The sequence below is a fragment of the Stegostoma tigrinum genome, chromosome 4, assembly GCF_030684315.1.
Source record: "Stegostoma tigrinum isolate sSteTig4 chromosome 4, sSteTig4.hap1, whole genome shotgun sequence".
In the NCBI taxonomy this organism is placed as follows: Eukaryota; Metazoa; Chordata; class Chondrichthyes; order Orectolobiformes; family Stegostomatidae; genus Stegostoma; species Stegostoma tigrinum.
In genome coordinates, this window is record NC_081357.1 from 116,668,631 (window position 1) to 116,693,974 (window position 25,344).

The window sequence follows — 25,344 nt, forward strand, 5'->3', positions numbered from 1 at the left end:
GATGGTGCAGGAGGGAGGGCTTCAGGTACATGGACAATTGGGGCTCATTCTGGGGAAGGTGGGACCTCTACAAACAGGACGGTCTCCACTTGAACCAGAGGGGCACTAATATCCTGGGTGGGAAACTCGCTAGTGCTATTCGGGTGGATTTAAACTATCTCAGAAGGGGGATGGGAAACTGAGGTGTAGTCCTAGTACACAGGAGGATGAGTGTAGGGAGGACATGTTCAGGACCTCACAGTCACAGGAGTGTGCTGGCAGACAGCAAGCTGGATTGAAGTGTGTCTACTTTAATGCCAGGAGTATCCGGAATAAAGTAGGTGAGCTTGCAGCTTGGATAGGTACCTGGGACTTCGATGTTGTGGCCATTTCGGAGACATGGATAGAGCAGGGTCAGGAATGGATGTTGCAGGTTCCAGGGTTTAGATCTTTCATTAAGGTCAGGGAAGGTGGTAAAAGAGTGGGAGGTGTGGCTTTGTTGGTCAAGGACAATATAATGGCGGCTGAAAGAACCTTTGAGGATTTATCTACTGAGGTGGTATGGGCTGTGGTTGCCGAGGAAGGTTTGTCGACTGAGTCAGTATGGGTGGAAGTTAGGAACAGCAAGGGAGCAGTCACCTCACTGGGGGTTTTCTACAGACCCCCAAATAGCAGCAGAGAGATCGAAGGACTCATTGGCCGGCAGATTGTTGAAAAGTGCAAACGTAGCAGGGTTGTTGTTATGGGTGACTTCAACTTTCCCAATATAGATTGGAACCTCCTCAGTGCAGATGGTATGGGTGGAGCCGTTTTTGTCAGGTGTGTTCAGGAGGGTTTCCTTACTCAGTGTGCGGACAGGCCGACGAGGGGGGAGGACATTTTGGATTTGGTGCTCAGTAATGAGCCAGGACAGGTGTCAGATCTCGTGGTGGGAGAACACTTTGGCGACAGTGATCACAACAGCCTCACATTTACCATAGCCATGGAAAGGGAAAGGAGCAGTTACCCGGGGAAGATATTTAACTGGAGAAAAGGAAACTATGATGCTATCAGACAGGAGTTGGGAAGTACAGATTGGGAGCAACTGTTCCACAGAAAGGGCACAGCAGACATGTGGAGGCTGTTTAAGGAACAGTTGTTGCGAGTGATGTATAAATTTGTTCCATTGAGACAGGTAAGAAGGGGTAAGATTAAGGAGCCTTGGATGACGGGTACAGAGGTGCTTCTTGTCAAAAAGAAAAAGGCAGCTTACGTAAAGTGGAGGAAGCAAGGGTCTAGCACAGCTTTCGAGGATTACAGGCTAGCTCGGAAGGAGCTCAAAAGTGGACTGAGGAGGGCAGGAGGGGACACAAAAAAGGCTTGGCAGGAAGGATTAGGGAGAACCTGAAGGCATTTTACTCATACGTGAGGAATAAAAGAATGATCAGTGAGAAGGTAGGGCCGATCAGGGATAGCGTAAGGAAATTGTGTGTGGAGTCTGAGCAGATAGGGGAAACCCTAAATGAGTTTTTTGCTTTGTTTTCACTAAGGAAAGGGACCTTGTTGTGAATGAGAACTTTGAGGAGCAGGAAAACAGCCTTGAACAGATCAAGGTTGAGGAAGTTGATGTGCTGGAAATTTTGGCAAACATTAAGATTGATAAATCCCCAGGGCCAGACCAGATTTATCCTAGGTTGCTCCGGGAAGTGAGAAAGGAGGTTGCTAAGCTGTTGGCAAAGATCTTTGCTTCCTCACTCTCCACGGGAGTCGTACCGGAGGATTGGAGGGAGGCAAATGTTGTTCCTCTTTTCAAGAAAGGGAATAGGGAAATCCCTGGAAATTACAGACCAGTCAGTCTTACATCTCTGGTCAGCAAGGTTTTGGAAAGAATTCTGATGGATAGGATTTATGACTATTTGGAAAAGCATAGCATGATTAAAGGGAGTCAGCATGGCTTTGTGAGGGGCAGGTCATGCCTTACAAATCTTATTGAGTTCTTTGAGGAAGTCATGAGACAGGTTGACGAGGGTCGAGCAGTGGATGTGGTGTACATGGACTTCAGCAAGGCATTTGATAAGGTTCCCCATGGCAGGCTCATTCATAAAGTCAGGCGGTATGGGATACAGGGTGATTTGGCTGTCTGGATTCAGAATTGGTTGGCTGACAGGAGGCAGAGAGTGGTTGTAGATAAGTATTCTGCCTGGAGGTCAGTGCTGAGTGGTGTCCCACAGGGCTCTGTTCTTAGGCCTCTGCTCTTTGTAGTTTTTATAAATGACTTGGATGAGGAGGTTGAGGGGTGGGTTAGTATGTTTACTGAAGACACAAAGGTTGGAGGTGCCGTTGATCGTATCGAGGGCTATTGCAGGCTTCAGCGAGACATTGACAGAATGCAGAACTGGGCTGAGAAATGGCAGATGGAGTTCAACCTGGATAAATGCAAAGTGATACATTTTGGAAGGTCGAACTTAAATGCTGAATATAGCATTAAAGGCAGGATTCTCGGCAGTGTGGAGGAACAGCGGGATCTTGCTGTTCAAGTGCATAGCTCCCTCAAAGTTGCCACCCAGGTGGATAAGGTTGTTAAGAAAGCATATGGTGTTTTGGCTTTCATTAACAGGGGGATCAAGTTTAAGAGCCATGAGGTTATGCGGCAGCTCTACAAAACCGTGATGAGACCACACTTGGAATATTGTGTCCAGTTCTGGCCGCCCTATTATAGGAAAGATGTGGAGGCTTTGGAGAGGGTGCAAAGGAGATTTACCAGGATGCTGCCTGGACTGGAGGGCTTGTCTTATGAGGAGAGGTTGACTGAGCTCGAACTTTTCTCTCTGGAGAGAAGGAGGAAGAGAGGTGACTTGATCGAGGTGTACAAGGTAATGAGAGGCATGGATAGAGTCAATAGCCAGAGACTTTTCCCCAGTGCAGGATTGATTGGTGTCATAGATTTAAGGTGTTAGGAGGTAGGTATAGAGGAGACGTCAGAGGGAGGTTCTTCACCCAGAGAGTTGTGAGCGCGTGGAATAGTTTACCAGTGGTAGTCGTGGAAGCAGAGTCATTAGTGACATTTAAGAGACTGCTGGACATGCACATGGACAGCAGTGAACTGAGGGGAATGTAGGTTAGGTTACTTCATTTTTGGATTAGGATTATTCCATGGCACAACATCATGGGCTGAAGGGCCTGTACTGTGCTGTACTTTTCTATGCTCTATATTCTATGTTCTAGGATAACAGAATGGATGCAGAAAAGTGTTCCTTAGTCTTTTTCTCACTGATCGAAGGTTAAACTTCTGAAAAATTCATCAGAGTTCAAAAATCTAAAACTCCCTCTTGCCTTTCCATAAATTTATGAAGGAGATAACAGAGTGAATGTTTCAGGTCCATTCAGGAAGAGTCACTGAACCTGAAACGTTCAATCTGCTTCTCTTTCACAGATGCTGCCAGACCGCTGAGCTTTTCCAGCAACTTTGTTCTTGATTTACAGCATCCGCAATTCTTTTGGTTTTTTCTTTCCCTAAATTTGTTTAGTTTTCCCTCTGCCTTTTGCCAGGCACACTAACTGTAGTTGGACACAATATTTCAAATACCAATCGTTTCTATAGTGAAAGTTCATGTTCCTCAGGCTATTATTATATATCGTCATTTACTGAAGAATCAACGTACCCTTGGCAACCATGAGCATTAAACAGTATGACCTCAGGTTTCTTTGGGGGCTTTTATCTTGAATTCATTCATGGGACATTGGCATTACAGAAATTTTGTAGGGCATCTCTGGGGTAACATGGCTTGACCTAATGAGGAATTGCATTTTGAATATGGCATGGATGTGGTAAATCCCAGAAGGTCCAGTAGTGGTGAATACTTCTGTTACTAGAGAATGGATTATTATAGAGGAATGGTGTGTAGCTAATGAGGTGAGCTACAGACAACAGCATGAGAAAACGCACTCATGCTTGCAGCAAGAAGCCCTTCATGAAACTCTCCAAAACTGACACAGCCTATTTGAGGTATATTCAGTCAGCCCAATATATCTGGAATTGCTAGTCTCTGTAATAATGACTACAAATCTATTATTGATTTTATTGACTCATCTGGCTCACTAATGTCCCTTTGGAAAAGAATGTTGCCATCCTTGCTTGGTTTGACCTCCATCTGACTCCAGGCCCACAAGTGATTTGGTTGACTTTACACCGCTCTGAGGGCCAAATATGGGCAGCAACATCAATATCCCATAAAGGGATAACAAAAAGAAATGTCGTTCAACTTGTGATGATTTTTAGTACTTTCGCTTCTGCTTGTATGTAGAAATAGTCAAGGCAATGTCACTCAAGCACCAGCGCAACTTTCAAAGTTCACTTGGTCAAGATGCTGCCAGGGTATACTTGGCTAGTACCTGGAGCTTACCAGTCCCATTTAAGCAAATTTCCAGGACCAACACTGGGGCAAACTGCAAATAACCAAAACTGTACAATTAGTTTAGAATAATGAGTGCTTCTGAGTTTGGTAATGGCCTAGTGGAGTTGTCAGTAGACTATTAATTGAGAGTTCCAGCTAATGTCTGGGAGAGCCTGCAGTCGAATCCTGCCATGATAGATGGTGAAGTTTGAATTCAATAATTGTATGGAAATGAGAGCCTAGTGATGTCATGGAACCATTGTTGATTGTTCGGAAAAGCCCATCTGGTTCACTAATGCCCTTTGGGGAAGGAAATCTGCCACCCTTGCCTGGTCTGGCCCAGATGTGACCCTGGATCCACACCAATGTGGGTGACTTTTAACTGCCCTCTGGGCAATTAAGGTTGGGCAATAAATGTTGGTCCAGCCAGAGGCCCACATCCCATGAATTAATGTGAAAAAGATATAAGAATCTGTACCTAAAACAATTTAGGCTGCCATGTTCAGTTACTGTATTCTATTTTCCCCTGCGGCTTTCACTTGGCATCTTTATCTTAGCTTTACACAGGCTAGAAGAACTGCAAGGTTAAATTAAAAAAAAAGAAATACGTCTGTGCCTGCAAACCATTAATCTCTATGATGGGGTGCTTTCTATTTAGAACTGCCTGAATCCAATCCCATGCTTAAGACATTAAGTATAAATCAGGCTGCTTTAAATGGATTAGTGGTAGCCATAGCAGGCTCCTCCCAGTTCTGTATGCCATTTCTCATTGCTGGCAGGTATTGTTGATAATTATCAGTAAATAGCACATCCTCATCGGTAGATTTGGAATTAATTTCTGGCTTTCTAAAGGGTCACTTGACCACATTCAGGAACAGACGTGTTTTTGTGCTTTAGAGACTTTTCAGTGTGGTTCAATGACTATTCTTCTCGATTTGGAACACAGTCACACCATGGGAAACATAGGATGAAACTTTTCTGCTCTCTTCTGAACGAGGATGGGAGAGAGAATCTTAGCCTGAATTCCTAAAATGTAACAGTGGCATAATTATTATACACACAAGACTGAGGCAGGAATGACTCAACAGAGTAAACTCTTGCAAGAGGAATTAATTTGAGAGGAACTCTGTAGGATGAAATCGCTACTGGAAGGCAGAGAATATTTCAACTTTAATTTATGTGCTTTGCAACTGAACATTGATTATGTAAATAATGCTGTTTATCACTCCTGCCAACATACAGATTATTAACTTTTAAAAATCAGTCTTTTCTTCCCTGGTAGTTTTACAAGAACCATCAGCAGAACAGACCCATGGATTATTTGAATGTGAAACGGTGTTGTAGATTCTCACTATCATCACTAACAAAGCACTAACCCACAAACTGGCAGTCGGTGAGCCACTCTGCTATATATCTCACAAGATTTTAACCTCCCGTTAATTCCAATGTGAAGGAAAACTCAGTCAAGTGTCTCTCTGAAAAGGACAATGATGACAGTTCAAGTTTATGTCATGGATGTTTTACCAAGTTATGTGTATATAGTAGATTATAGCTGTGCGGTAAAAGAGAAAAAGTATTTTGTCAGCCAGGGCCATCTATGATCTTTAGATAGGTTCAAAAATAAAGATCTCTTCTGATTCTTATATAAAAAGAGAATAAAACATGGGATGGGGCAGGAAGTGGACTGTGGTTATGACATGAAAATGATGACCTTTTGATGTCAATTGTTTTCAAGTTATTTGGAGAAGGCTTTGTATTTATACTGTACTCTTACTGCAATGAAATGCCTCAGGTTGCTCCAAGGTTAAGTGTAAAGAAACCAAACACCAAGCCAGAGTTTATGAGGAATGTAACTTTGATTGAACGTCAAAGGGGAGAGCTTGAGGAAGACTTCTAAGATGGGAGAGATAAGTGAGGTGCTGCTGTGGTTTAAGATTGCATATCCAGAAGTAAGGATCCAGAAAGCTTATAACTCTGCCACATTGATAAAGAAAAGCATAGATGCACTGAATTCCAGAGTCTGAGGAGCACAGCAGTTGCAATCAGTATAAAAGTTGAGACAATTGCACATAGGGTGGGGAAAAGCAGATTTACGTATAATAGATGTTGCAAAGTATACCTGCTCCAATGTGATGCGAGCAACTTCTGAGCTAGAGGTTCGGGTGAAAATTCTTGGGATGTGAATATTTGTTATCCATTGCCAACATTGTAAAATGTAATGGTTCCAAAAGGATTAAATTTGGAGAATGCGTTAAGTTTCAGCCAATCTGATGATGTCTTAAGGATGTGGAGGTTGGGGCTAGGGTAAGGCAGAACAGCTAAGGATCCTGACTCAGTGGTTAATATGGCTGCTTCACAGTGCCAGGGACCCGGGTTCAATTCCAGCCTCGGGCAACTGTCTGTGTGGAGTTTGCACACTCTCCCCGTGTCTGCGTGGGTTTCCTCTGGGTACTCTGGTTTCCTCCCACAGTCCAAAAGACGTGCAGGTTAAGTGGATTGGCCATGCTTAATTGCTTATAGTGTTCAGGAATGTGTAATTTAGGTGGGTTATAAAGGGATGGGTCTGGGTGGGATGCTCCAAGGGTCAGTGTGGACTTGTTGGGCTGAAGAGCCTGTTTCCACACTGTAGGGATTATACAAAAAAAAAGGACAGACCAGTTGGTCCTAAGACTCCTGATAATCTCAGTAACAATGCCTCTTCTCATCAAGATTCACCAGTGGCTTTCCTCTCTTGCTGTAAACCAAGTTAGACAATTAGACTCAGTCAAGGAAATGAGATGGTGACTGTAAACTACTCTAATCACAAGCTGGTGATGGTTGACATACAAAATAGTAGCAGTGGGTGAATTCATTGTTTAATACCACAAGGTAAAAAATGGTTAGATTTGCAGTGGACCCAAGGAGCAGTTTCTGATATTTATAATGTTAAAGATTTCACAGCTTATTCATAAAGACCGTCAGCAGCTCAACAGTGAAATAGCCTGCACACAACTCACGGCAAGATCGACAAAGGAAAAACAAAATTAATCGTGAAAATTTTGACTTCAAACTTGTTATGAAGTGGAGAAGCAACTGTGAGTTAAAAGCTATTCACAATAAAACAGAAATTGCTGGAGAAACTCAACAGGCTGTGACTGTGAGAAGAAAGCAGAGTTATCATTTTGAGTGAAGTAACCCTTTATCAGAACTGTCGGCAAACTCAGAACATTGACTTTGCTTTCTCTCTGCAGATGCTGCCAGACCTGCTGAGTTTCTCCAGGAATTTCAATTTTTGTTGCAGATCTCCAGCATCTGCAATTCTTTACTTTATAAAAGCAATTGTATAAAAGAGACAGCATAGCGGGTCAGTGGTTAGCACTGCTGTCACACAGTGCCAAGGACCTGTGTTCGATTTCAGCCTCAGGTGACTGCCTGTGTGGAGTTTGCACATTCTCCCCGAGTATACATGGGTTTTCCCCTGGGTGCTCCGATTTCCTCCCACACTCCAAAGGTGTGCAGGTTAGGTAGATTGGCCATGCTAAACTGCCCATAGTGTCCAGATTTGTGCAGGCTAGTTGCGTTAGCCATGAGAATTGCAAGTTTACAGGAATGGGGTGGGTCAGGAAGGGATGCTCTGAGGAGAGTTAGTGTGGACCTGACAGGCCAAATGGCCTGCTCCAACACTGTAGAGATTCTATAATTCAACTCATGCCTGGCATGCACATTGGGAAGCAAGGATCTGGGGAGGCAGTGTCAATTAGAGATTCAGCTTGCAAATACACTGCAATGGAGCTCCAAGAGGAAAGTTAAAAATCCCTTTCGGGCAATGGTAAAGGTCAATTGAAGAGCTCAGAATGGACTGAAAATGCTAGAAATTGAAATGGAATACTTACAGCTCGTAATGAATATTGTTGCCATAATGAGCAGATGCTACAAGGCATGGCTACAGAAGGGAAATCAGCAGCTAAAGAAATAACTTAAACTAATGTTTCAGCCATGGCAAAGTTGCAATGTCAGAATTAAGACAACAAAGAATCAATATGCCAACTTAAACAGATGGAATTTAACAGTAGCAGATAGCAAAGAAACTACTGAGACTGTGTTAGGGAGGGAAATCCAAAATTTAAATTGTAATTCAGTTAGGAATTATTCATAAAGGCAACAGGTATCAGGCTTTAGTTGGGTAAGTAGTGAATAAAGGCGAGAATTGTTTATTAGGCCCAGAAAAGTTGAAGATCATTCATTTTGTCTGCAAAATGGCAGAAAACTTCCATTTAACCTGCATATTTCCCACAGAAGATATGTGACTTTTACTTTGACCACAAAAAAAATGTAAGAAATCCTCAAGGCAGCTCTATCAACTTTCATCCCTTGTATCAGTGCTTTCCTTACAGAGGTGACCAGTTCTGTCCAAATTTATATAAGACATTAAAGCTGACATAGGCCATTCAGCCCATTGAATCTGCTCCACCATTGATCACGACTGATCTGTTAATCCACAACTTCGCTTTTCTGTTTTATTCCCATAACCATTGATTCCCTTAGTGATTTAAAATCTCAGCCTTGACTATACTTAATGAACCAGCATCAACAGCCCTCTATGGTAAAGAATTTTACAGATTCACTAGCCTGTCAAGTCCTCTAAAATCTAGTATGTTTCAATAGGGTCACCTTTCATTCTTCTATATCCCAAAGTGAACAGGCTGAATCTACTCAGCCTCTCCTCATAAGACAGTCTTTCTAGTATTGAATTGTGTACAATTGTACAGTTCAAGCTTATAACCAACAGACATTAAGTTGATACTGGCTAAACTCTTGACAGGAGAAATTCATTCATGTTGTGCACTTCTCGTGGCCCCAAACATACTTAAGTTGATCCACTAGAATAGATAGCACTATGAAGTGATTTCACTATCTGGTCCACGTCAACAAAAGTTGGTATAGGTAGAAAATCAATATAAAATGCTGATGGAATACTGATTTTTATCTCAAGAGATTTCAAAGTTTATTACACCTCAGTTGTAGCTGCCTTGGCTAGAGTTTTGGGCACTACATTAATAATGTCCCCTCTAAATTTCCATTCTGCCATGCAGATATCAAGGTCCTTGCACAGCAGCAGCTTCCCGAAACGGAAGCTACACAGCATGCTCAGCCACACAGCTTAGATGGAATGTTGCACGTTGGAGAAAGGATACATTGGCCTCAGAAGAGATTCAGCACTGATTCATCAGAATGATGCAAGAGGTTAAAGGGTTAAGTAATGAAGCAGGTTCCAGAACATTGGAATGTATTACCTTGGGTTTAGAAATTTAAAAAGGAGGTACATTTACAGGGCTGAAAATGGTAGAACAGTTTGATGGGATTGATTCAAGGAATCCATTAGCTCTGGTGAGGGAATCCAGAACGCATAAGATACAGAGTTAATATGAAAGGTTATGCTTTCAGGACTGAAGTCAGGAAACACTTTTTTTCACACAAAGCCTAAATGTGGAGATTCGTCCTCCAAAATGTATTGGTTATGGGATCGATTACATTTTCTAGACTGAAATCAACTTATTTTTGTTAGGTTGGAAAAGTGCTTTGATCAAAGGCAGGTAAATTGAATTGAGGGCAATACCAGCCACAATCTAAGTGAATAGTGGAACAAGTTTGAGGGGGTGACAGATATACCCATTTTTGTAATACTTAGACATTCAATACAATGATGCTAAAGTGCAAACTCATAATTCTCTGAAAATGATGAAGAAAAATGTTATTTGAATTTTTACAGAGAGTCATTCATAAAGCACCTCTTTAACACCAGCCAGCAGGGGTTGATATTTGCATGGCCCACACAGCATTTTCCTTTAACTTACGAATAAAAGCTATGAGGCATTCAAATAAAACTATTTTCTAGCTTTCTTAACTTTAAAATAGCTGAATTCCCACAGGATGCACCTTCAGGTCAAAACCAAGAACATTAGTTACAAAAGATAACACATAATTAGGTGTTTTAGTTCCAAGTGGCACTTGCTTCATCTTTGAGAAAACAGGTAGAGTTAATCCAATGATGATGGGTCAAGCTGCAATCCAGAGAAAAGCATTGTTCACATGATATAAGTGGAAAACTTGTTCTAAGGGGAAATGAAACAGAATCCTTCAAAGATCATGTTCTACATCTCTGTTTTCCAAAATATAGGTCAACAAATTAAATAAATGGAAACATTTTTCGTGTTTACAGATGATTTGAAATGGTACTGAATTCTCATTAACATTACTGAAACAGATATTATCCACCAGATATAAAGAAGCTAACAGTTCAGCACACAATTGGCAAATGGCATTTAAGGGAAGGTAGTGAATACTGATGCCAAAGGTACAAAAGTAGTTACAGAATATGAGGCAAACACTGAAAAGAAGCTGTGAATGAAAGAGGTTTGGGAATATCGTGAACCATTTCTTAAATCCACCTTCAGAATACATGACAGCAATTTCAGGAATACTTCAGCTTGTATTCATCACTTAACAGATGTTCATGTCTGCGTGGCTAAAATAAAAATTAGAAAAATCAACACGTTAAAAATCAAAGGAAAAGGCTGTCTTACATTTAATATCTTCAGTGTTTCCAAGCCTGGTCTTATAAACAGAAATGTAACACTCACTCATTGTCTCCTTCCCATTTGGATTGTTTTGTGTCCTGTTCATACTGTGACAGTCAGTGCAGGTTAGTTTAAATTTGGTTGTGAGCATAAAATTAAAATGATAGCCTTTCAAGGGCTTGTTTTAAATCATGGTCTTTACTTCACTTTGATTGAAATTAACGGTAATGAAAATTGGAAATTATGTATCACTGACTTCTGAATCAATATCACACATCTTACATTGTCACTCAAAAATGAAATTACCCACAGAATGTGCATCAACGCTGCAAACGCATTTTTAAAAAATGTTTACAATTGGATTACACATTACTAGCTTCACCCTAGCAAAGTGCTCAAATGTTGCAGCAAGGATTTGAGAAGTTTGCAAAATTTTCCTAAAATTACCAGAGGTTAGTGTTCCAAATCCTAATGTAAATGCACCATAAAAGTCACACAGCATCTTTATTCTTGAAGAGACATTTCCCAGTAAAAATGATATGTGAAGAGACCTGGTATTATTGTAACCAACATGGTACGATAATCTGCGTTCTCAAAATGCCAGGAAAGCTGCCAAATTCTTTCCCCTACCTAACTGGGGTTTCAATCATCTTGACATTAAGAAGCCTTAGTAAAACTAAAGTTGAGGTAAATCAGGGGGAAACTGCCCACTAGTTGGAGTCAAAGCTAGGAGAGAGGAGGGTTGTGGGTATTCAAAGTCAGAGTAGTGGCCGAGACTTAAACATCTTCAGCTGCTTCATCAGTGACCTTTCTCCATAAATTTAAAAGTATGGATATTCACTGATAATTGCATAATATTCAGGATCATTCATGACTCCTCGGATACTGAAGCAACTTGCCTCCATGTGCAGCAAGATCTGGACAATATCCAGGCTTGAGCCAATAGTTAGAAGTAACATTCACAACGCACAAGGGCCTGGCAGTGACCATCTCCAACAAGGCAGAGTATAATCTTTGCCCCTTAATATTCAACGGTATTTGGATCGCTGAATTCGTTCACAGAAACTGAACTGGAGTAGCCATCTGAATACTGGGGCTCTAGAACAGGTCAGAGGCCAGAAATTCTGTAGCGGGATAAGTGACACCCCAAAGTCTGTCTACAATCCAATAGTCACAAGTAAAGACTGTGATGGAATATCCCTCACTTGCTTTGTGGAGCGCAGCTCCAATAATCCTTAAGAAGCTTGACATCATGTAGGCCAAAGCAGCCTGCTGCATTGCCAGCCCATACATCACCGTCAACATTCACTCCCTTCGTGGGAGAACCAACACATGGTGACAAGCAGCTGTGTGCCATATATAAGATGCACTGTAGAAATCACAGGAGATCCTTAAACGGCACTTTCCAATTGCACAACATCTAGAAGGACAGGGCAACAGATGCATAGGATTACCTGAACCTGCCCCTATCCCATGTACACATCATTCTAACTTGGAGCCATATTCATGCTCCCTGTCAGCCACTGAGCTATTTGCATTGTGCCCTCGTTAACAGTGTTTTGGATCTACTATCACCAGTTAGACTAAAGTGGTTGAAGAAAGCAGCTCATCACAACCTTCTCAAGAACTAGAGATGGACAGTAAGTGTTGGCATAGCCAGTAACATCCCCACCCTGTGAACAAATAAAAGCTTATGTGGGATCATGCTGTGTACACGTTGACTCCTGGGTACTTCTATTAAATAACAGTGCCTATACTTCAGACATGTTTAATCAGTTGTAATGTGATTTGAGTAACAGATCGTATTTGTTCTTTCTTATCTCTTCTAGATAACAATCTTTTTAAAGAACCTCCGTGTTCATCTATCTTCGCGTTTGTCTGTACAATCTTTTAAAACAAAACTTGGCATCACGTGATCATTATTTCCTGAATTATTTCATCTCCTCTTTTAGCCCTTCAAAAATGTAGCCCTATGTTTTGCTGTCTCAACACAAAAAAAATTGTTGAGATAAATCTATCACCAATAACTCTGCAGATGAGACCATTGGGTAGCATGGTGGCTCAGTGGTTGGCATTGCTGCCTCACAGCTCACTCCCCAACTGATTTTCCTTTCCAAGCCGAAACAACGTTGGGTGGAGTGTAACATGGGTCCCTGCGTAATTACTGTGCATTTTGCACCAGCTTCACCATCCAATTTGATCCTCAGCAGCTTCAGGATTAGGAGGCATCAAGTTGATAAATTATATTTTAATATGAGGCATGGCTCCTTTTCAATTTTCTGCTTTCACCTTTCAACTTTTCTTACACTGTTATTTATCGTTTGGAGTCTCAGGCAAAAGGAAATTGAAGGTAGTTCAGTTGGGCAGATTCGCTCTATCAGTGCTGACTTCAGCATAAAGCAACGCCAAGATCTTAAGTGGATAATGGCATAAAACAAATCATGATAAAGAAGACCTTTGAATTTATTAATGCAATTAGATTAACTAAAGACTCTAGTTGAATTAATTTTCAAATGGGACTTGGTCTGGCACTTTCACAAATAGTGCATAATATGGAGAAAAATTATATTCTTAACAGCTTCCAAAATTCTCCAGTAATTTTGTGGGCTTTCTGGATGATTAAGCTAAGCTGATCAATAAGAATTTTTTTTAAAAAATCTTTTTGCATAATATTTAAACAGGTTCTACTTGGAATTATATTTCACGTTGGTGGTGCCAACAAACCTTTTCATGTTTTTCATCAAATAAGTGGATCTGCAGGGTAATAATCTTAAAATTCCATCCAAAAATCATGAACCAAACAATGACTTTTCTTTTAACAGAAGTCACTGTTTGCTAACACAAGTTGCAATAGAATTTAAATTATTCAATGGCGTTTAAAGGGACTGGTCAGAACAATAGTTCAGTTGTCATCAGTTTCAAGGCTGATGTTGTTTCTGAATTTTGCATTGATCTGGACTTTAAGATCTGGTAACAGCTGTTGAATTGTCTCTACAGGAGTCTGCAAAGCCTGGATCTCATCTTGGACATTTGCACCTTCTATCATCTTGAACGCCGCAACCTGAGAGTGGCTAACAAAAACCCTCATTCTTCTTTGGATCTGTTTTGGCCTTTAAAATTCCATCTCCACTGCTCCTGGTACTGCCGCAGCATCCTCAGGAATATCCTTCTGGCAGTGGCAAAGCTTCCTTGGTAGCCAGATTCCTGCAAGAAACTAATAGCATATGGTAACTGGTGGTCTCACAAGGAATGGAGTCATGGCCACAGAAGCTAGAGGGGCTTAGGGGAGAGAAACATTAAGACAGGCAAGAGTCCTTCATTATGACTGCCACAGGGACAAGCGTAAACAATATTATGAAGTAAGCTATTCACCATTTCACTGGCGCATTTGCTCTCTGAAACAGAAAATCATTTGGCCTATTTTTCCAAAACCTGAGACCCTACCTGTGCACCCAATTCAATAGGTAGTGCCTCCTGAGAGCTGTGCCTCCTTCCAAGTCTATATTTTGCAGCCAAAGATCTGTGATCAGGAGGCTGTAGGTGCTGAGGTCCAGTCTAAGGCAGCCTAAGTGGCACCCATCCCATTATGATGCAACTAACGTCAGAAACTTTCGAAACGTAGGGAGTAACCTCTCGGCAAAGAGGTTTTAGAGCAGCAAGAGGAGGTGTGGGGGTGGCATTCAAGATCGAGATTTGATCGAGTAAACAGGGATAAACAGTTTCCATTGGCAGGAAGCTCAATAACCAGAGGCCACAAATTTATTTTTATTAGAAAAAATGCCAAATGGGAATTAAGGACATTTTGGTTTGATGCAGTGAGTTATCCCAATCGTGAATGCACTACCTGAAGTATAGTAGAAAAAGATTCAGTTCTAACTTTAAAAGTTAAATCGCATAAATAATTGGAAGGCAAATATTTGCAATGTTATTGGGGAAACAGAAAGAGATTGGAACTTTTTGGATAGCTCTGGCATGTAGCACAAGCTGACTGTTTCTGACATTTTATATCGATTTATATATTTAAAGTTTTTATTTTCAGGTCACTTTTTTTCAATAAGGTATAGACACTGTTTATTATACTTACATTTATTGAAATACTTCAGATGTAAGGGGTGATAAAAAGAACAAAAGTTAGACACGTGAAACAATTATTTTTCCCTTGCTATTTCCGGCCAGATTAAAATGTGTACCTTGTCTTAATAACAGAAATTATATTGTCAAAGATCACTGTCTTCATTTTTTAGATAAAAGCAGACTTCTATGTACTGATGCATACTTAGTTTGTGCCTAAAAATATCAGTTATTTCTCCTAGCTAAATTAGACAAGTATTATTCCCCATTACCCAATAGATTAGATGTAAAAGGAGTTCAGTGAATACTATTGATAGGATCTGTTGTACTGTTGGCTAATGACAGGCATGAATTAATCAAAAGGATCCTCTGGCAAATGGCAAACAGCAGAGCCCTTGCAATTTGTTTTGAATCTATCCAGTGCCCTGTGGCACTAATATAAGTTGACTGGCGTAACATTATTTTTGTAGAATGCCTGCAGTTTTTAGATTGCTTTTAGGAACTTCATTTTTTATTTTCTATAGACGGAGAGAAGAAATTCAGAGGGCATCCTTTGTTAGTGTGAAAATGCACTTTTGTTCACCATTATAGTGCCAAGCGCAACTAGCACAGGTTTTATTTTTTCGTAACATCTTCATAACATTACACAATGGAATGGGAAGACTTCCGGCAAACACTGTGCTAAAATAATGTATTTTCTTTTAGAACTCATTCATAATTTCATCAGTAATTGCAAACAATACAATAATCCGAAAACAGATGTTGCTGGAAAAGTTGAGCAGGTCTGGCAGCATCTGTTAATCAGTGTTAACATTTCGGGTTTGAGTTCGGTTCTGAGGAAGGGTCACTAGACCTGAAACGTTAACTCTGATTTTGTCTTCACAGATGCTGCCAGACACGCTGAGCTTTTCCAGAAAGTTTGTCTTTGTGCCTGATTTACAGCATCTGCAGTTCTTTCAGCTTTTATACAAATAATCCATCTGTTTATGATGTCACAGGCCCATGGCCACTTCCATCCAGAAGGACAAGGGCAGCAGACACATGGGGACACCAGCACCTGCAAGTTACCCTCCAAGCCACTCACTATCCTGACTTGGAAAGATATCGCCGTTTCTTCACTGTTGCTGGGTCAAAACCCTAACAATATTGAGTGGGTCAACTCACAGCAGGTGGGCTGCAGCGGTTCAAGAAGGCAGCTCACCACCACCTTCTCAATTCAGATGAGCAATAAATTCTGGCCAATCAGCAGTGCCCACAACTCATAAATGAATACATTTTTAAAATATATTAATTGAAAAGAGAAACTAATTGAAAATCAGCAAATTGGAGGGATTTTGAAATAATGACCAGAACCAGTTTTGCTTCCATTGATCGCAAACTCAAGGATCAGAAAGATTCTAAGAGAAGTCCATTTCAGAGGCTATCTGAATCATCACTCATCGGGTCAGAGGCCATCGGTTGAGAAGGCAGGAGGGTAATTCAGTGCAAAGAAGTGGAAGTGCAGTTGGTATCCTTTACTGAGCCTGCAATGAGACTGCCATTGAAAGTGAATGGGGACGAGACGGGGTAGAGCTAAAAGGAGGTGCCAAACAGCTGATGGAAGCTGTAACCTCGCTGAAAGTCCTACCTGAAAACGAGATTGCAGGAGACAGTCATAAAATTGCAAACCTCTGTCCATGGGAATCAAAAGCTTTCCTGAGTTGCACTTTTAAAGTCCATGTCATATATTATTTTCTTGCTGCTGAGATCCTCCTGCTACACCCTCTCCTCTTGCACAATGACAAGCTGGTATTGAATCCTGCCAGCACTACTATCAAAGATTCACTGCAGTTGGAAAATGTTAATCGCTTCATTGGCAGCCTCTGCTTCCTTCCTTCCACTGTCCAGAGGTTTGCACGATGCACAGAAGTGCAAGAGGAGACAAGAACATGTGAGCATTCATAGAGTCATGCAGCAGGGAAATGGACCCTTTGGACCGACTAGTCCATGCTGACCATAATCCCAAACTAAATTAATCCCCCTTGCCTGCACTTGGGCCATATCCCTCCAACCATTTCTTGTTCATGAACTTATCAAATGTCTTTTTACTGCATCACAGTACATGTGACGTGCTCTGGAAATTCATTCCACATGCAAACCCCTCTCTGTGTAAAAAAAGTTGTCCTTAACTCTTTTAATTCTTTCTCCTCACCTTAAAGATATGCCCCCATTGTCTTGAAATCCCCTACCAGAGGAAAAAGATACCCACCATTCACCTTATCTATATCCCTTATGATTTTACAAACCTCTACTACTCAACCTCCTACACTCCAATGAAAAAAGCCCCAGCCTGCCCTTCTAACTCAAGCCCTCTCATTTTTCCTCATTTTCCTCGCCAATCCTCTGAGCCTTTAAAGTGCTTTCAGCATTTCCCCGTAATTTAAAAATTCTGGTAATTTTTTTAAAAAGAATCTCTAGTCTTTCATTCAGGCCTCTAAAATTCTGACAAGGTAAATGTAGGAAGGATGTTCATCATGATCAGGGAGTTCTGTAAGGGGAGGTAAAAATCCCCATCAGTTTAATAGAAATACCCTGGACTTTAAACCCTCTGAAGGCATAAGTTTGTGGAAATTACATTGGACTAAAATTCACTGAACTTTTCGACTCAAGAAACCATGGGCCTCAACTGAACCAGAAAAAGGCTGGTTGGGACAGATTGAGTAATATGCAAACCCAGGGGCAGATGTCTGGAACAGGGATTAGCTCGCAGAAACCAAAGGAAGGCCCCCATTCACTCACAGCCCTCTGTGGAGCCCAGCTACAGCAAGAGGCCACAGGCAAGAGCAAGTCGAAATCATGCTCCACTCCAGGGGTGGACCTAACATCATTGAACTCCTCTAACCCAACTTGGTTAGTCTAAGACAGGGGAAGGTGGGGTTTGGGGGCAAACAGTGTAGGGCATCCCTAAGGAAGGGAAGTGGGTTAGGACTTCGGGTTAGGGAGTCTCTCTATCCCTCTCTCTCCTTATTTCTCTCTCTCCCTGTCTGCCATTAGGTAACAACCACTCACTGTAATTTTTAAACCACTATATTAAGTCTTAGCTGTCAGATGTAACTGGGGGTCAGGTGAACTGTGAGGCAGGTCTCAGTCAGTAATAGTCAGATTTGATATTCACTTTTTCAGTTCCTGTAAACACATATAATTTGCTTGCCTTTCAATAAGATTGGAGTTTTCTTTGCCTCTGAAGCATCTGCCTCCTGTGTTTTCCACCACACCGTATTCCACAACATAAAACCCAGTGTCAGAACCAGGCAGCCAGTAAACACTAAATCAGTCAGCCCTCCCGACAGTCCAGAACTAGGGGTCACAGTCTAAGGACATGGGGTAGGCCATTTAGGGCTGAGAGGAGGGGAAATGTCTTCATCCTGAAATTGATTGATTGATTGATTGTTGTCACACGTACTGTGATGCTGTAAAAAGTGCTGGTTTTGTGCGCTATAAAGGTAGATTGTGTCATACAATGTGCATCAAGGTAGCAAGAGTTCAAAATACACTGTTAAAACCAGAGAAAAAGTGCAGACAGAAGGGTCAGCATTAACATTTGAGAAGTCTGTTCAAAAGTCTGGTAACTGCAGGGAAGAAATTGTTCTTGAATCTGTTTGTACATGTATTCAAACTTTTATAACCTCTAGCTAACAGAAGGCAGTGGAAGAGAGTATAACTGGGGGGAAGTGGTCTTTGGTTATGTTGGCTGCCTTCACTGAGAGGTGAGCCTGTGGAATCCTCTGTCAAAGAAAGCAGTTGAAGCCAAAATATTAACTGTTTTCAAGAAGGAGTTAGATATAGCTCTGTATGGCTAAAGGGAACGAAGAGTATGAGGTGAAATTCGTACAGGGCACTGAGTTGGATGATTAGCCATGATCATATTTAATGGTGTTGCAGGCTTGAAGGGCTGAATAGCCTATCCCTGCTTCTATTTTCTATGTTTTTATTTGGAAATGTTTAAGGAAAATCCAATTCATTTAGCAAAATGTTTTTCAGATGAATTTGAGAAAAGATGCAATTCTATTGTGTAAAGTGTTGGTGTATCTGAGTAAAAATTCTTTGGGTTGCTCTTATGGCAAAGTTGCTAACTAGTGTGACAATAGAGGAAGGTGTGAGGAAACGTGAGGCATGTTTCTCGGGAGTCAGCCTTGGCTCAGCGGTAGTAGTCATGCCTCTGAATCATTAGGCTATGCAGTTTTGAGATCTGAGCGCCTCACATCTGAGCAAATTCCTGACTGCAACCAAAGCAGAAGCCCTACTCAAAATATTTATCTCAGACAGAAGCAGAAGGAGGGTTGTGACACTATCAAGGGTGTCACTGGAGCTACTGATCAAAACAGATCTTATCTCCTTTCAAGAATAAGTTAGATAAATGACTGAACAAAAGAACAAAAGTATACAGCAGCTATCACATGGTATTTGGAGTGTGACTATGGGTGAATAAAAATCAGCACAGTATAGTGTCCATGAGTTTTCCTCTTTCTCGACACGAGTGTCAGAGGCTTCAGTAAACCCCTACACACTAGTTTTCACTTCTTACATCCTTTACCTTCTTATTTCTCAACAAATTAAGAAGTCAGATGTGAGCTAATCATTCAATTGCAGGCTTGATGGTAGACAATGCTTGGGCACAATACAAGCTATAGAATGTGGTCCCACAGTATTAATGCACTTTGATTCAGTGTGTCATGCAGTGAGTAATTGCACTGTAATTCATTGAAGGTACTGAAACAATGATTGACTTCCACTGTGTTTTACATTCCTAGTGTTACTGTATCCAAAATTTTGTGTATATTGGGCGGCCAGTCACAGTCTCAATTTTTAAACTATTTGGATTTTGTTTTAGATTCTGAGGGATTTGGAGGTTTGAAATTACAGCTTTACATCAGTTTTTAGTCCAGGACATTTCACTTACCATTAATTAAAAGCCCTGTTGAACATAACATATTGTATCCAGGTGAGAAGAATAAGGGGTCTTAAATTAGATGAGACTGCAGAACTTAACAATAGTTATGGAAGGGTTTTCAGAGGAATATCATCTGTGTACATTGGTTATTAATTAGTTCATTTGGGTCAGGAATTGTTTTCACTGATAGCCTATTGTACTATTGATATTCAAAATGGGCCTCAAATTAGATCCAGCAAATGAAATATCCTTAACTTCAGTAAAAGGGCAGACACTATGAGAGACCATTGGAGATTTGAATATTTCACCACCAGAGTTGGCTGGCATGGTGGCTCAGTGGTTAGCACTGCTATCTCACAGCCCTACGGACCTGGATTTGATTCCAGCCTCAGGCAGCTGTCGGTGTGGAGTTCACACATTCTCGCCTTGTCTGCGTGGCTTCTTCCCACAGTTCAAAGATGTGCAGGTTAGGGTGGATTGGCCATGTTAATTTTCCCGTAGTGTCCAGGTTTGAGCAGGCTAGGTAGGTTAGCCATGGGAAATGCAGAGTTGGAGAGGGGATGATGGGTCTGGGTGAGCTGCTCTTTAAAGGGTTAGTGTGGATTTGGTGGCTGAATGGCCTGTTTCCATACTGTTTGGATTCTATGATTCATTTGGAAAGCCGGGAATGACAAGTCAACTGCACATTGTAATCCCAATCCAATTTCATCTCTATTAGGAGCACCATTGAATTTCTAAGGGAATATCTGTCTCATTAATGTTGGTTTTGTGATAAATGGCCATCAAATAACTTCCTGTCCCTCATTGCATTGTGCTACTAGATCATTTAATCTACCTGAGAGATTTTATTTGCTATCACATCACAAACATTGCAGCACGCCTTTAGCATGGTACTTAATTATTGGACTAGAGAATCTGTACTAGCTGCTTGTCATATGCACTTTTTCACTTTTCAAGTTGTAAGGAAATTTTGCTGAGCAAATTGCAGAGCTATTTGGATTCAGTCCAAATTTTTTAAGTATAGCGCAGTTTTCGAAAGCTAAAATGTACCTCTGACAATTAGTTTGCTGGTACCACGAGGAAAATTACAAGTGATTTATTGATGGATGGTCCATTGAAGCTATGCAACTTGATGAAACAAATAAAATTAATTCGTATTACAACCAGATCTGGGTGATGTTCCTCAAACTAGTACAGTTCCCGGTGGGAAATTCTCAAGATCCTCATTGAGGAGAGATAACCTGGTTCACCTTCTTTGTCAGTTAAAATTAGGTTAATGTGCAAAGGATCTCCTCCATTGTGATATTCCAAAATTCCTCTCCAGAGAACCACTGATTAAAGTCCACAGTCATTTTTGCCGTAATCGTCCCCACTTTAGAAAAAATGTCAAAACTTAAAAGTTCAGTATGTTCATAGGTGATCCAGGGTTATGATGCTTGGTCATGAAACAAGTGATACCTCTTAAAATAAATTTGGAAACAACATCAAGTAAGATTAAATCTCATATGCTAAAGAGGTTCCGAATCTATTACACTAACACAAGACTGAATATACAGGTGAAAGCACTATCCACAGCCTTTTTACTGAGATACCCTATTGGTGATTCTCCACATGCAGCAGGATATAAGTAAATCAACAGAACAGAACTCCACATTGCCATTGATTTTATTCACGTCAGTTTGTGTTTAATCATGTATGAGACTAACAGGTGGGTGGTAGTCTGTTATTTCTTTAAGAACTGTCACTTTTAAAAGGCAATGGAACTCTCATGTTTCCAAAAGAACCGATATTTCAGCATGGCTGGTATCAGGGTGTTGTTGTTCTGTGAAGATGGCAGGGCTTTTAGCAGAAGCAGTAAATCATGTGCAAAAATGCATTCTCAGACGCTCAATACATCTGGGAAATCAACACTTCTGGTGCTGCAGTGCACACCAATATTTTGTCATTTCTCCCTGAACAATGTTTGCCTTACAAATAAAATCCAATTGGTCAGAGGTGTTGCCAGATTTAAAGTTACAGCCACAGTGCTGCTCATCAAGTGGACAAAGCTTATCCAACAGAAACCTCTTGCGTGGGAAGGTGAATTGTAAAAACTCATTCTGTAAATGTCCCTGTATCAACAATCAGTTCTGAAGCCAGCATTGAGCTAGGACGGTGCCTCCACTGGGGAATTCCCTGGGATTAACAGAATTAATTTCATCTTTTTACCTGCAATAGTCAGTCAGTCAACATAGAGAAGGCACACAAGTGGAAAGCCCAGAAGCAAAAGACTACGGTTTTTGTAAAAGCAACATCCAGTTATTCAGAAAGTGAACATTTCTATTCCATCTGCCTCTTTTCTCCAAATCCCAAATCCGGAAATACTACATTCCACTGGCCTGCACTAACTAATGCCCACTGGAAGAAAACCCTTCATCCTGTTATTAAATTGTATCCAAAGCAAGTTCACTGATCCAGCATATTGCCCTTTCCATTCACCTGGCATAGCCCAACATTTTTCCACATGGTCACTCTGTTCCGTGTAAAATCTGAATGCAATCCATGCGTTTCTTCAGAACACTTGCCAGTGCCAGTAACTAAAGCCCTACAATTGGATAATGTCTGTTTTGAAACCCACACCTAAAAGGTTTTTCAGTTCCCTGAAGTGATCCGCCTAAAAGCACAACCAACATGTGGGGAACTCATCACAAACTGGCAGCATCAAGAATTAGATGCCATTATGACTTGAGCACATAAGCAATGGAATATTTTTGATTCACACTCTTGGGTTATTTATCCCAATGTTTAAAAAGTGGGCCTTGAGAAAATACAAACAAGGAAATTAAATCATAGCATTTTATCCAGAACCTTAACCATAACTGTCCAATAAATGTTTAAATATATTTTGAATCATACTTAATCATGCAATATGTGTCATTCCATAAGCCACTCTTATTAAGTAGATAGTTTTACTTTCTGCTGAGAGCCAGTGCCCGAGGAAAATGGGAAGGATATGAAAGGAGAAAACGACACCCGATCTTTGCTTTTTCTAAACTTTAAAAACACAATTATGGGTTTATACAATTTTAATTTGCTTTCCAAGATGTGTTGCTGAAATAATGATTTACCAATCTGTTTCTGGATGTTTTTGTTTAAAGTTTTCAAAACCTGTGAATGACAAATCAAGTTCTATAACAAAAAGCATTTTTCTACTCATTATGTTAGCTAGGCAAGGCCATTAAGCCCATCCTGCCATCAAGGCATCAGTAAATCATGAACAAGGTAGAATTCAGTACAGTACAAGCATATTGGTACATGTCTTGTGCCTTGTTTGGATGGAAAATGGGTGTAATGGGCATTGATTTTGCAATGGAATGGGCTGCAACCAATTTATTCAACAGGCTTATTGCATTTTAGGCAGACAGCTAGAATATTGATTACGTACCTTGATTATGTAAGCTTTAGGTCTAAAATCTGTCACAATTTTCCACTTCAGAATTATATAGTGAGAGTTGGACAGGTACCAGAGGAATCCTGAGCTGCAAGATCACTTCCTTGACTTTACAAGTGTTGAATCCATTTCACAATTCCATCCCTTGGTCTGGTCAAATCCACTTCCAGGACACAGCCAAGGATTTCTGCTGGTGTCACAGAAGTCTGACCTTGATGTTTTCTTCATGAGGGTGTGAAGTGTATGGAGTATCCCGTTTCATGGGAAGTGCCACTAATATCCTCAGCTTACCACAGCAAATTAGCGCTGAAATTGAATTTGCACCCTATGTATGAAAGTGCAAGTCCACCTGCAGGTCAACACTAACACTGACCCTGAAAACTTGACTTACAAGTACTTTCATACCAATCTTAGATAAATTCTGCATATTTATTAAAGGAGCACTCAGTTGGTTCTTGCCGGAGGGGTGCATTACTGAGTTTGAACTAATAGCTCATATTCAATGTTCGTTGAAAACACATTGTGATGTTCATGTAAAGTAGCTCCCCAGAGACAACATGATAATGCTTTGAACATTTTTGAATTATTTCAAAGCACAAAGCCTTTCTTTTCATGAAAGTCAGGACATTTTTTGAAAATAAAATCATTTAAAAGAGCTTCCCAGCATGCTTTTCCTCTGGCATGATTGAAACTCCAGAACAAATGTAAAAGAATAAAATAACCCTGAATGTGGTGATGCAAAAATTGTAGCCACTTTCTGGTGAGAAATTGCAACATTCCTTAAATGGAGGAAGACTTAATTTGGATACAATATTCTTCCATTAAAACAAACTATAAATGAAGTGCTCATGAAGTGCTACTGCTTTTCCGTAAAGGAGTAAAGAATGGAACAGACCGCCTGAAGATTAATGAATTCGGTTTTGAAAAACAATGGCTGAATTTTCCAATGGATGTCTCAACCTCAGTGTCAGGCTCATATTTAGGTCCTCCTGGCTTCAAGCCTCTTTAGTTCATAACTTTTCAGGAGACAACTGAAGACACCTTCATTCTGAGCTGGCCTTGAGCCAACTACCTGCCTACCATGATGTTAGTGTAGTCTCTGCTGCATCGTTTCCAGAGGCAACCTCTTTACTCATTCTCTCCATGCGAACCATCTTATTTGGGACTGCAAGCTGAGTCCTAAGTAGGAGGAAGTTCAGGCCGCTGCCCTGGTAGGCAGGTGGACAGGCACGAGGGTGGTTTATGAGCTGCTTGCAGAGAAGTTATCAAATAAAGAGGCCTAAAGCCACTGAACCATTGGGGTGGAGGGGCAATGTCTTCCCAGAATTAAAGTTGGATACAATGGTGGTTTTTCATTTCTATAGCAGCATTACTGAGGTTATGTAATGTCTGGCACCAATAGCTATCTGGACTCCCATTGCACAGGGCGACTCTCTTTAATCTGACATCCCTCATGCACAATGGAGGGACACTCTGAAAGAGACTGGCATCATTGGAAAATAGCCCCTGTAGGACTTTTTTTTCTCTAATTGATTGCTGTTGCCTCAGTATAGCAGCTAAGAGTGTTTCCCTGAGGCAGGAATGCATCAGAAAGTTGCCTCAATGTACTTACCTAAATTTCCCAACACCTCTCCCCCATTTCCAATCCTATATTCACAGGGCCAGCAATATTCAGCCTATTAGGTTAGTCTCCACATTTCCCTTCACTGCAAACTGGAAAACAAGTACTTTTGTAGCAAATGACAGACCATTGTTTTCAATGGCACAAATAGGATCAAATATAGTTTAGCATTTGACAATATCCTTTATTTTAAAGCAAAATAAAGATTCTGTATTTCTGCAAATATATACATATACATATACATTGTTTGAATAAAACCAAAGGATAGAATTGTACATGATAGTCTGCAAACTTTTGCATCTAAATACGTTTGGACTTTTGGGTTTCCGAAAGATATTTATTAAGGTGCCACACGTTAAGGTTACTCAGTAAGACAAGCATTG